The sequence below is a fragment of the Artemia sp. Qi Xiang Cuo genome, chromosome 20 (genome assembly GCF_049724085.1).
Source record: "Artemia sp. Qi Xiang Cuo chromosome 20, ASM4972408v1, whole genome shotgun sequence".
NCBI lineage: Eukaryota > Metazoa > Arthropoda > Branchiopoda > Anostraca > Artemiidae > Artemia > Artemia sp. Qi Xiang Cuo.
In genome coordinates, this window is record NC_142813.1 from 45,597,567 (window position 1) to 45,611,874 (window position 14,308).

General features: G+C 34.8%; 1 protein-coding gene across 3 annotated transcripts in view; it reads right to left on the reverse strand.

Moving 5' to 3' along the window:
• LOC148940269 (DNA cross-link repair 1A protein-like) overlaps positions 1–14,308 on the reverse strand; it is a 320,311-nt gene that overhangs the window by 117,730 nt on the left and 188,273 nt on the right. The window lies entirely within an intron of this gene.

The window sequence follows — 14,308 nt, forward strand, 5'->3', positions numbered from 1 at the left end:
ACCTGTATTTGAACTGAAAGCTTGTTAGAATACAATAAATTGTTACTTTCCACCACAGTTCATATAATTATCCAGTAAGCATATCGCAGATCATTTCTGGTCTTCATTCTCGGTGCGAACAAAAATCTATTCCCACTTCTTTCTGCATTAGCGGGTTAGTTTGTTTCCGATTGTTTCCAACAAAGTGCATTATTCGTAATATCGGGTTTCCACTTGTATCCGATTAGATCACAGTCTGACTTGTCTACCCGTGAAAAGATCTGATGCCGCCTATGTTTCTATCTGCAAAAACGTTCTCTGGAGCACTCGCACCTTGGTCCGGGTTTTTATGATGGGTGAGATACGGAAAGATCATACTGGATAATTATATAAACTGTGATTTCCACCGAGCTGTCAGTTTTAGTTAGTACCTACTATATTTGTTTCTAAGAAAAATATCTGGATGATAACTAGGGCTTTATTTACCAACTCCCTTTTTTAAGCAAAATTTCAAGTTTCACTTTTATTCAGACGCAAGGAAAGCGATAAAATCTTTAAATTGGGAAAGGATTCCCGTAGGGTTGGCTAGAATATTTATTATCATGGAATAAAATGAAATGGACAAGGATGAGCGGACAAAGATTGTCAGTTCAAGTGAAACCTCTTCTGGTATCCCACAGTTGAAGACTCAATTGGATCACTGCTCGAGAAACGAAAAACTAAACATGTATCTGTCAACATTCGTTTTAGGAAATAAAAACCATTTTTGAAGATAGGGTTGATCCAGAGTTTTTAAATATGCTTAATAGATAGTGTGATTTTTGATAACATCACTCTCCTTTTTGAAGATAGCCTTCCTGTTATACTAAAATAATGCCAATTTTCTTACGCTTGTAACCAACCTTTAATAGGTAACGAATTTATATATATATATTTGGAATCACTGTAAAAAGCAGAAATTATAGACGTATTTATCGTCATCAATATTTCTTATTTTAGTTTCTGTTAGCATTGTTCACTCTTTATTTACAGATCGTTACTGCAAAATAATTAAATGATTAGTCCTAAGTAATCAATAAATGAGTTTGAATCACCATATTACCTTTGCTTATCAGATACTCAAAACAGGTGTTTTGACAAATATGGTGTTTGAAAAACAGGTGTTTGAAAAATAAACTTTAGACAAATATGCGAGGTTAACACAACTTCAGGTTGGCAAATGGAAGAAGCGTTCTGGCAATTTTGACACCTGGACCTCGTGAGAAAAATTTCATTATGAAAATAACTTTAAACATCCTTTATTACTAAGTTCATTTAACTTTGATTGTGTTTGCGGCAGGTATTTGGCGATTTCACCCATTAAAGCTATTTAAACAGTCACTGATTCTTGCTTAGTAACTCTACGTGTTTGATGTTGGAAAATAATATCTTTTAGGTAATAATTGATAATCAGAACATTAACTCGAGTCTTTCTGAGGCCTTTCCAGCACTTGGATATTTCCCACAGTTTGATGCTCAATGGAAAAATATTACTGTTGCAGAGCATTTAGAAGCATATTGTGATATTCGGGGAGTCCAAAAAGCTTCTTCTTTTTCAGAATTTTTCATTTTCAAAAATGAATTCTTAAAAATGTGTAAGCTACATTTTTGCTTGGCATATTTTAATAACAGAATTTAAAAGATAAATTAGGCCTTTCTGTTAAAAAAAAGTTAGAAATCAAATGAAAATAAACCCAATAGAAGAAACATAAAATAATTCAAATGTGAGAGATTACAACTACAAAAAAAATCAAATATTATCAGAGGCAAACATAAAACAGGTCATAGAAGATTAAGTCCAAGACACATGGTATTCTTTTACAATTAAAAATTTTTTTTAAGAATAGGATGATTTTGATAATAGAAATTGTAGCAATGACAGCTGTGAACCATGGATTTAGAGCGGGGGTGCTTCGAAAAGTAGATGGAATGATTCATTCATTTATCAAAAGAAATTATTTATCCCGTCAATATGCTAGTTTTTCTGCTGAGAAATTCTGTGAAGACAGATAAAGCCACTCACGTAATCGACTATGTATCAAACAGGAAGTTGTACAGCTTTTGGTTCAATCCTACCGACTAGGGTTGTAATGAAATGAAGGGGAAAATGAAAGAAAGGTGGCAATGTCGTGGTTTACTGTAGAGGAATGAAATAATTCCGAAAGTATGCTTTTTGGCAATTTAACGAAGTGGGGGGGCGATCACTCATAAATAGGGAAGGGAGAGGATATAAGTGAATTATTAAAATCATTTAAAGGAAGTAGGAAGTCCAAAGTTTGGGAGGCGTACAAAGATCTAAGCTCTGAATAGAATAGGGTGGAGTAGGGGTAGGCCTATAGTGCTGGCCTCAGGCTGCTTGGTCCTGCAGTGAGGCACTGGTTGCATTAATAAACTTATAAAATATTAGGCCTAAACTTCACTTGCACTAAGCAAACGTTGGTACAACACTTTTCTTATAGCTGAATGGGGTTGATGGAAAGAAGTTTAACTTTCTCTTTATCTTTTTCTTACGTTTTTCTTCGTAGATGCGCGTTTGTGTCTTGAACTAGTGCCAAGTGACATAATGCCAAGAAGCGCCATTCTAAAGTAGATACGGTGGCTAAGGAGCTTGAGCATATTACTCGGTGATCAACGAAGTAGAAGGCTCGTGTTTTGATATTAAATTTTTGTAGCTACTTGGTGCTCGGAGCTTCTACAATTTTGACGGAGAAACAGTTAAGAAACACTCAAGCAAATGCCAATTTGTCCCATGCATAGTTCAACAAAACTGAAATAATTGTCCAAAGCCTCTTATGGTTATTAAATGGTAGCTATTGGTATGGCATATCTTTCAAAAATCACGAGTATCTAAAAACAGGCAAGTATGCAAGAGTCTGTTTCGGAGATTCTCTCTAATTTGGGTGGGGTTACGTAGCAATCTCGCAACAGTCAACCAATCTCACTTCCCTCTCCCTCAAAACGAAATTTCGCTGGCAAACTTTACAGAAAATTTCGAAGATACGTGGATTATTATAAAAATTATGACGATTCAGAAGTGGCTACTGTTAAAAGCTGGCCAAGCTTTTAAAAGCTTTCTTTCTTTTTTTTCTTTATATTTTTTAAACAATAATATATGCACTTATTCAAACGTTTTTAATTCCAATTGCGCTAATTTACTCAAATAAACACAAAACTGTGAAAATTCAAGCTGACACAAACTAGTCGACACATTCCACATCCATTCGTTCACGTAACTATATCAACAACCAGCCTACTCATCACCCAAACTATTAAATAATTCTAAAACCCTTCATATTTATTATTCAAGACGTTTTCATTCGATTAAAAAAACATATTCTCATCGAAGATAACGACTAAAAAGCGAAGAAAAATAATTAAAAACAAAAAAAAAGAAGATGTTGAAGACATTCTCAATTTTCCACAAAACTCATTCATGATATTTAGTCCTTTTACATATTTAATAATGTAGCTTTGCTTCTTACAGAATAATTCAAGTCAAAGGAGAACTAAGGTATGCCATTCGCATGCAGCATACGATTAAAATCTAAGCAATTCCTGATATGTTTCAGGAGATGATGGCCATTGATTTATACCAAAATTGGGGTTTCGGTACATGAGATAGGACAGAGTCAAACAACAGCTTCTAGATTCTGTTATTCTAAGAAATCTTATAAATGAAATTAATTGCATGATACCATCTCCCAGCATTTAAGAGGGCAAGACGTCCTTTGAAACTGTATAGTTATTCAGTTTTCAGTCATGACGAGCTTTTAAATTTGGTCCCGAGGGTTGAGGTCTCTCAAAAAATTTTCCGTATTTTTTTTCGTCATTTAGAGCAACCTGTGATGCTCTTATGACCTTGGTCCTCGGCTGGAAGAGGGATGCAGTGGGGAAGGATAGAGGTAATAAATCAACGAGCATTTGCTGTTGGTTTTATTCATCAATTTATATTTTCATAGTATAATGGTTTTTAGCAAGTAAGGATTTCACTAGTGCCCTTTATATGTTAGGATACTATAACGCTAAGTACGTTTCTTAAATGTTTTTCACAGCACCGAAGTTAACAATAGGCAATTGCCATTCCTGATTTATGTACTTTGAAGCTTCTTGGGCACCAAATTTATCAAGCTGCTTCTCGACTTTACATCTAAAATGACCCAACCCTGGGGTCGATGAGCCAATTTTAGTTTTAATGTTGACCCGTGGGATCTGTTTACTTGTATTAATAAAGACAGGCTGATTTTTCTGAATAACTAGAAAAACAAGCTTCCTTTTGTTATTAGCACTTGCGTTTGCCCTATTAGTTAATAATTCCCAATAATTTCCGGATCCGAACAAGAAATAGTAAGTTTTTTTGACCACAAAGAATATAGTGTCTGTTATATGGCGTTTTGTTATGATCAAAAATTTATCAAAAGTATTTGCCATTCTCAAAATCTCAAGGTTTTTGGGTAATAATTGTAATTTCGTATAATTTTTTCTTTTCAGGATAAACTTTTTAAATGAAAACTGCACAAAATGAAACTCTGTCTATGCCAAGGGAGGAGGGAAGTTGCCCACTTGATCTACTTCTGTATCTGAAACTACCCCTTCCAGAGGTTAATCCTGCAAAGCAAAATAATTTCTAAGGCCAAACTGCCTTTTCATTTACAATTGCAATGAAAATATATTAAAAACAGGTAAAATAGTTTAATAAGACAGTAAAAAACTTGAACCAATTTTTCTTATCCTTGTCTCTTATCTAAATGGATTGTCATCAAAAAACGTGAAACATGGCCTGCTTTCAATTACACACAGGGTCACTTTCACATTACCTAAGAATCATCAATTTAGATGTGAGGACTTTTGGGCGTGATAAAATTAATTGCTTTTCAATTTGATTTAATGATTTTGTTCAGTCATTAGAGCATGCTGAAAATATTATATTAACAACAACATTCAGCTTTAAAATGGACAGAACTTATTTTCTAATAGCCTGCTTTTGGTGCTGTAGTCGGTACAACAGATGTCATAATGAGAACAATTCAGTAGAAAAATAACTTTTTTACACAGCAATGAGCTCGGGTTTCTAAGATAATTGAAAAAATACTATATGAAGAAATCAGTGTTATTCTACGCCTGTAAAACTTGTTATTCTGCGTGCTGAAATGGTATAAAAATAGGAGGGATTTATTTTCCTGCTATTTTGTGAGGTATAAAAGGATGCTGTTCTAAGGTTGCCCCTATTAACAGGGCTAATAAATTTGGTAGCGTGATACAAACTGAGGCGTTGGGTAAGAAATCGGTACTCAGAATTCAGTGACAACTGATTTTATTTACAAAAGAAGATAAAATGAAAAGCATTCTAATTCTCTTTATGTTGAATACTTCCCAACCTTATCTAGGTTTAAGGTCTAATGATCTAGTTTTTCAATCCACAAATGTTTACCGAAAAGAAAAGATCAAGTTAATTTTATGCTAAGGATTTTTTCTACTTAAAAAGGTTAAACTGGAACGGCTAGTCAAGATTTGAGTACTGGGTTATTAAAATCCTTTAGTTCAAGCTATTTTTGAGCTAAGCTAAGAATAACCGTACTTGCTTTTAATTCAAATTTCATTAACCCAAACCAAGAGATTCTCTTATTATTTCTTGAAAGGGCTGTGTATTGTTTGGACCTTTATTAAGCTTTATTCTTAGCAGGGAAAGCTTAATTGAAAATATCTGGACATAAAGGTTTGGAAATTCTTTCGCTGATAATATTGTTCCCTTTTTCCCCTGACCTGCCTGTATAAACATTAAGGTCACCTTTGTATAAACATGCAGTACGGAGTTAACGAAATGAAAGAGTGATTAAAAAGGGAACGGTGTTCCTCTTCATATAAACTTCTGAGGATTGCACAAAGGGGGGTTAATTTATTTTATTGTCCGATAATTCAAATTTTTTGATATAAGGTCCTTATAAAGTCAAGCTAAGCCTCAAGGGACTCTAGGCTGACAAGGAGAAGTACAAATGGTTCTCCTAACTTTCTCTTCTTGGTTAAGGTTTCCTTTCCTCTTTAAACCCTCAGATATTCAAAGCTTAAATTTCTGGGAAGAAATTTAATTTGGCTTATTCTAACCTTAAAATGCGGTTTTTTCCAAATGGCTCAAGCCTTGTCTAGGTGGAAATACTACTGAGACTATAAGCCCAAAATCATCAAATTAAATTTTAGCGCTAGTTGTTATTAATTTCTGTTATATACGTATTAAGGTTATTTCCAAGTGACAGAAAGTTTTGGAGGTTTTCTTCTTATTTTAACTTTTATCTTCAAACCTTTATTCCCAAAGAGAATTCAGACAGGCAGGGGTAGCTTATCGTAATTACAAAGTAAAACACTTACTCTTTGTTTGCTCTAAAGGACTACCATGTTTCCGAGGCAAAACTACCCCGATTTGTCTCTCATCCGTAAGTTATATTCTTTTTGCTACTTGATCCGTTTAGCGACCTTCCCTCCCTCCTAGCCAATCAACCACTTTTGTTAAAAGTAGTTTCTTTTTCAGTCTTTCAAGGCCTTGCAAAACTGGTCTAAATTAGGTCTTAACATATAACGGGTTCAAAGTTCGTTTGATTCTTGGACAAAGAGTGTCACTACAAGATTTATGACTAGTTATGCAAAAAGAAGTTATTTTCAAATTCAAGCTCATTTGAAATTGTCGCTATATTTCTGATCTATGAAGCGAAAGGGAATGCCAAGCCTTAATAAAATTGAGTTACGAAATTTACACAAAATAAGGCCTCCTTACAATCTCCCCCACTTAAAATCTTAGTATAATTTTTGTTTTAAAAGGAATAAACAAAAGGAAACACAAATTTACTAAGATCTAGTGTAACTCAATTTCTCTTTATACTACTTCTAAATTAAACCCCTGAGACTTTTGGTCTCTATAACCTGTATATAAATTTCTTAAATTTCTGAATATCAGTCCTACTGAAAGAAATTCTATTATATATATAAAGAGTGTAAAAATGTTATACGTTGATGTCCAATATGTTGTTACATCTTTCCTTTTCTTCTTGTAAGGAAACTCGCATTTGCCTCACTTCATCTAGGCCAATAGTTGAAATAAACCTATTCTAAAAGTAAATAGAAGTTAAATATTCAGTTTCGTCTTCCTAATGTAGTAGAACTTATGCAAAATTCTCAGCCAGAATTCTTATGAGTTCTTACATATATTTTTAATCTACGGGTTGTTTTTGTTTGTTGTTTCGCGGCATCCGAAATCAAACCCCTGCTCTTGTGTTGCTAAGCACAGATAAATTGACTATTTGATTATTTAGGTTTAAAATTGAGCACATCTTTAATAAAAAGAGGATATATTGATTGACTTCTACGAACAGCTGAATGTTATTTCTTATTTGGGGCTTTTCAAACTTTATTCACAATTTTTTTCAAATTATAATTGAATACTTGAAAGAGTATTTAAGGGTTCCATAAGGTCTAGTAACGATGGAAAACATGAGAAATCAAAGACAAATACATTATACGATGAAAGGAAAAAAATCTGTGCCCTTTCTCTATTTTGTTTTTAAAAATTACGAGTTATGAAAATTTCGAACCTTTCGAATTTTCTGAACTCATCTCCTTTGTTGAAGACACTTCTAGTTTAATTTAGTGTGTGGCTGAATTATAAGGAGTCTCTTATATAATTCCTATAATTTTTATCCTTTATTTGACGGATATTTTATATCCTATCGGCAGTGTTTTTTATTTTCAACAATGCTCTAAATCTTATGGGCAATGCGTTTACTCTCATCTATTTTTCTTGGATGGTGCTACTACTATATTTTTACCAATGTGCATTTGTCACCATTCACGCTAAGTCGCAATTTTCCTGTGGTATCACTTGACCAAATGTAGAATAGGTCATAAGGGAAAATATTATCCCTAAAGACTGGGGTAACTAACGCTAATTTTAACTCTTCTCAAACAGAGTTCATAACTCTCTTGGAGATCCTTCCCAAAATTTCTAGGCTTTTGTTTTTTTCCATTCTTAATTATCTGTCAAGGTCACTTACTAACGATATAGATCTGTCCGACATGTGTTTTAACTTTTTTTTTTTTTTTTTTTTTTTTTTATTGTTTTTTTTTTTGTTAAATAATCTACTTGATGAAGAATTGTCTCTATATTTTCTTCCTATGCTAGTCCTGTGACCCACCCTATTTTGTCCCCAAAGTGGTAATAGACTCCGCTTGTTTCGTTTTGTGTTATCCGTCATTAATGACTCTAGTATATACATATGTAGCCTTTGCGCGTTGGGATACAACCCTTTTTCGAATCTCTATAGATGCAAACCTTTTTTTTGCTTCCTTAAGAGGTAGACGCAACCCTTTCTTGCATCCTTAAGAGGTAGACGCAACCCTTTTCTGCATACTTAAGAGGTGAACGCAACCCATTTTTGTATCCTTGAGAGGTGTCCTCTCAACCTCTCTCTGAAGTACATGACTCCCTGTCATGACATATCCGTGACTACTAGTAACACTAAGTCTATTCCTAACAGTTAACCTACTACAAAACTACGGAATTTGGGCCTCTGCCTTCCAGTGGTTCCCTAACCATTGCTCGGAGGCCGCAGTACCTTCGGCAATATTGCCTTAAAATTTTTCTTGGGGTTGGTGTATAGGTGTTGGAGCTAAACAATATTTTTCTTTGTGGCCTGTTTCACCACAGCGGATACAAGTTGGAGGTTTTTCACATTTCGATTGTCTATGTGGACCCCCACAAGTCCAGCATTTTATGAGAGAGTTTTTTCTTTCACTAAATTTATACCTGGAATAAATATCCCTAGTTGGTCTTGACATATCTTTCATTTTAGGAATGTCTAAGCTCGTTGCGAATCTTTGTATTTCTCCCCGTGTATAACAAATAGTTTGATTAATTCTAGCACTGCCATTTTTTTCTAAACTCCTCTGTATTTGTTTAAGGGTGGTAATCCATGAATGGATTTCATTTGGATATGTCTGTAACAGATGGGAGGCGCTTGCTCCACAAATAGGCTTTGAATCCTACTTGTGACTGTGGCACCTCCATATTGCCCTTCTAGAGCATTTATTCTTGACTGCGCTTGTTGTAGTGCAATTTCTAACTCTTTAATTTTGTTTTCATTTGAACTCATGATTGTTCTATCCTTATAAAGGCTTAATGCGGGAAAGATTTTGAACCTTTAAATTGTTTTAAACTACTAAAATGAGCTAGTTTGTAATTTGATTAAGAATTAGCTCAATATCTTGATTTAAATTAACCCTCAAGGATAATATTATAATTTCACTTTTGAAGATGATTAAACTATGACACTCGCGTTTAAAAGGATTTAAGCAAGCTACAGATGATACGGACACTAGAACTTGTAGCAAAGAGAAAGAAAAGGAGAAGAAAGAAAGAATCTTAGGAAGATAAAAGATAAAAGTCTGTCTGAGCTTCCTTTTTAGGTTAAAATTTTCTTTAATGAACACTTTTTCAAACTTTTCAGTCTTGGATAGGTTTGGAAAACTGAACACACACTTTCTTGTGAGGAACAGGACTAAATTTTACCGAATTTTATAAATTTAATTAATCCTCCCCCACTTAAACGAAAGTTGCACCGAACTTGAGTACCGCTGCGACCAGTTGTACCGAACCTGAGTACCGCTGCGACCAGTTGTACCGAACCTGAGTACCGCTGCGAGCAGTTGTACCGAAACTGAGTACCGCTGCGACCAGTTGTACCGAACCTGAGTACCGCTTAGACCAGTTGTACCGAACTTGAGTACCGCTGCGACCAGTTGTACTGAACCTGACTACCTCTGTGACCAGTTGTATCGAACCTGAGTACCACTGCGACCAGTTATACTGAACCTGACTACCGCAGTGACCAGTTGTACCGAACCTGGGTACCGCTGCGACCAGTTATACCGAACCTGACTACCGCTGCGACCAGTTGTACCGAACCTGGGTACCACTGCGACCAGTTGTAAGGTTGTCCCTTACTTACAGGGCTAATAAATTTGGTAGCGTGATACAAACTGAGGCGTTGGGTAAGAAATCGGTACTCAGAATTCAGTGACAACTGATTTTATTTACAAAAGAAGATAAAAAAAAAATATTCTAATTCTGTTTATGTTGAATACTTCCAAGCCTCTTCTAGGTCTAAGGTCTAATGATCTACTTGTTCAATCCACCAATGTTTACCGAAAAGAAAAGATTAAGTTAATCTTAGGCTAACGATTGTTTCTGCTTAAAAAGATTCCACTTGAACAACTAGTCAAGGCTTGAGTTCTGGGTTATTAAAATCCTTTAGTTCAAGCTATTTTTGAGCTAAGCTAAGAATAACCGTAGTTGCTTTTAATTCAAATTTCATTAGCTCAAACCAAGAGATTCTCTTATTATTTCTTGAAAGGGCTGTGTATTGTTTGGACCTTTATTAAGCTTTAACTTTAGCTGGGAAAGCTTAATTGAAAATATCTGGACATAAGGGTTTGGAATTTCATTCGCTGATAATATTGTTCCCTTTTTCCCCTAACCTGCCTGTATAAACATTAAGGTCACCTTTGTATAAACATGCAGTACGGGGTTAACGAAATGAAAGAGTGATCAAAAAGGGAACGGTGTTCCTCTTCGTATAAACGTCTGAGGATTGCACAAAGGGGGGTTAATTTATGTTATTGTCAGATAATTCAAAATTTTGGTTGTAAGGTCCTTATAAAGCCAATGTAAGCATCAAGGGACTCTAGGCCGACAAAGAAAAGTACCACAGGTTCCGCTAGCTTTCTCTTCTTGGTTAAGGTTTTCTTTCCTCCTTAGCCCCTCAGATATTCAAAGCTTAAATTTCTGGGAAGAAATTGAATTTGGCTTATTCTAACCTTAAAATGCGGTTTTTTCCAAACGGCTCAAGCCTTGTCTAGGTGGAAATACTACTGAGACTATAAGCCCAAAATCATCAACTTAGATTTCAGCGCTAGTTGTTATTAATTTCTGTTATATACATATTAAGGTTATTTCCAAGTGACAGAAAGTTTTGGAGGTTTTCTTCTTATTTTAACTTTTATCTTCAAACCTTTATTCCCAAAGAGAATTCAGACAGGCAGTGGTAGCTTATCGTAATTACAAAGTAAAACACTTACTCTTTGTTTATTCCAAAGGACTACGGTGTTTCCGAGGCAAAACTACCCCGATTTGTCTCTCATCCGTAAGTTATATTCTTTTTGCTACTTGATCCGTTTAGCGACCTTCCCTCCCTCCTAGCCAATCAACCAATTTTTGTTAAAGGTAGTTTCTTTTCCTGTCTTTCAAGGCCTTGCAAAACTGGTCTAAATTAGGTCTTAACATATCACGGGTTCAAAGTTCGTTTGATTCTTGGACAAAGAGTGTCACTACAAGATTTATGACTATTTATGCAAAGAGAAGTTATTTTCAAATTCAAGCTAATTTGAAATTGTCGCTATATTTCTGATCTATAAAGCGAAAGGGAGTTCCAAGCTTTAATAAAATTGAGTTACGAAATTTACACAAAATAAGGCCTCCTTACACTGTTAAAGACAAATTTTCAAATGTTAACGATCATCGTTACTTTAAAAACAAACAAACTCGCAAATTAATAATGGACACCAAATGAAATTCGTTTTATATTTTTTTTTATATTACTCTAGAGAATAAGAATTCTATAAAACCAAGAAACATGATCTGCTTGAACAAAGCGGGAGGGGGGGGTTCAAATTTACTTTTAACTGAAACTACGACTGTGAGCATCTGTTATTCTATAAAGTATATTTCCAAACAAAATCTGGGAAATGTTTCTTACAGTAATTATATGTAGAATTTAAAAAATAATAGCTCTTAAACTGGCCAATTTTTCCAACTGCCTGTTATGTTTTTATTAAAAGTCATCAATTTTTGGCTATTCTATCAAGTTGCCACCCCTAAAATATTTTTAAGCTCTATCTTGAATCTGCCTGTCACTTATTTGCTATTATTATTTATTATTATTATTTATGCTATTATTATTATTTATTTATTATTATGCTATTATTATTAATTATTATTTGCTAAAAATGGCTGGTAAAAAAATCGAAGTCAGTAGCATAAATAGTATAAAACTAAAGAAATTTTTTAAGGTCCAGTTACAAGCACCCCCTCCTTCTAAACTTAAAAATTAAAAGTCGTAAGAAATGAAAAAAATCTTGGCTATAAACTTTCAAGGACTGATCTGGCCCAAGGAAGAAGCCAAGGCATAATTTGATCCTGCCTCGCCCAAGGAGCAAGAACTGTTAAGTTATCTTTGTATTTAACGTGCTATGGGAATCTGCATGCAACTGTGTCATCTATATGATTTAATTGAATTTCCTAAGGTGCCGCAACTAGCAATCTGGATCACCGATTTTAAGTACATTTGAGTTTGTAGTTGCTAAGATTAGGAAGCTTTCATCCCAATTTTAGATCCAAAGGAGTACAGACCTGATACCCAAGAACGGATTATAGGTCAAACCTACAAGGAAATTCCTAAAAAAGTAAAAAGCTGCTTCCTTTATTAGCCCCACAACAGCCATGCACTAGGATGAGCGTTTCACTATTGCATAATATCAAAGAAAAACAACTGAAAAGTAGCAAAGGGTAGAAAGAAATGGCTAAGGGTAAGCTGGATCGCGAGCGATAAGTTTAAAAGTCATATAGTGTTTCAACAAAAATAATATTGTCTCATAACTTTATACAAATTTTAGTACAAATGATGATTCTAAACAAAATTTATGCTGAATATAAGCTCCAGTTTTTTTTCCAGATGCGTTGGCTCATCACAGCATTTGAAAAACCGATATGGCAGTGGGTATGAGCTCGAGGTTAAGATAGGAGTAATGCAAGATGATGTTCAGCACGAAGAGTGTATAAAAGATTTATTTGAATTTATACAAAATCTGTTTCCTAAATCCAAGCTGGAAGAAAAATTTGACAACAGGGTTATATACAGTGTTCCACAGACAGACATCAAATCTTTGGCAAGCGCTTTTAGGGCAATAGAAAGCAGTAAGTCTAGCACAAATTCTGCCCTTCTAAAACCAAACGACGTATGCGCAAAATCTTACAGCTGAGAGAAAGTTTTTTTTTATTATATGTAAATGTCATTTTATTTCTTGTATTATGTGATTGGGCCATAATTGAAAAGAAAAAAAAATTCTAATTTTCTATTGTTGCTGCCGAGTTTCTAGAAGCTACTAAATCGGTATTGTTTTGTTTTCTTCACGAGCAAGTTTAAAAGTATTCACAAATATTATTTTTTACAGTTCAACTTACACTAATTTTATTGCAAAGAAGATTTGGGGTTGTTGGATACATTTAAAAAAAACATCCCATCTACCCAAGGGTGACTGCCACGAACTTCCAAGACACTCTTGGATTTCGGCCCTTGGAGGGGGCTGAAGTAGCTATTTAGCAAACCTGAGGAAGCACGAACGAATTTTTCTTTCATCTGAAATCTTTTACTGAGTGGTATCAGACAGAAGATGAGGAAGGTTGAATGAACAAAAGAGAGTTGCAAAAAGATGTCGGTTGAAGTGTAAATTTGGAAGCGAATGCACTAAAAATTGAACGAGAAATGTTTCTTACCCTAATTTGACGGGTGTGACTAAGAAACTGGTTGGATGGGCCAGATACGTGATACTTTCTATCAACTGAAGCAGAGAAGAGTCAAGAGTCACATGTGAAATGGACCTACTTTCAGGCTAGTGGAAAGCGAGAAGCACAGTTCCCAGAGTTAATCTTGAGATCAAGCTTTAGGTATTCATCTTCAGACTTATGGAAACTTCAAAGGGCTGCTCAGTATTTCACCTGCTGTTAAGAATATCATCGGTGTATGAAGCAAGAGAAGCACTGATGCCATGTTCAAGAAATTTTTGTTCCTTTTTGTACAGGAAATCTTCTGTTTTGGGGTACCAGCACCTTAGATCATGGAAGAGGGGTCTTCTGACTAGTTTTAATATAAGGCAAGAATACATGTCGCAGAGTCTTAATAGCACACCACGTTTAGCAGCAAGATGAAACACAGCCATATGAATCAGATTGTCGAAGGCACGATCGACATCAACTGCTCCAAGAAATAGTGGGAAACTGAAAGTGTAGACCTCAATGACCGAAGTGGTAACATCAGGTATTGCTTTGGATAACCAGATCCACAATAGAACCCAAATTGATAAGGTTGAGCATGACATCTATAGCCCAGTAAAAATAGCGTTTGAGGTCAAACAAAATGCAACAAAAATGATTTTTGCCCCAAAAAATGCAGAAAAATCAGGAAAACAACATACT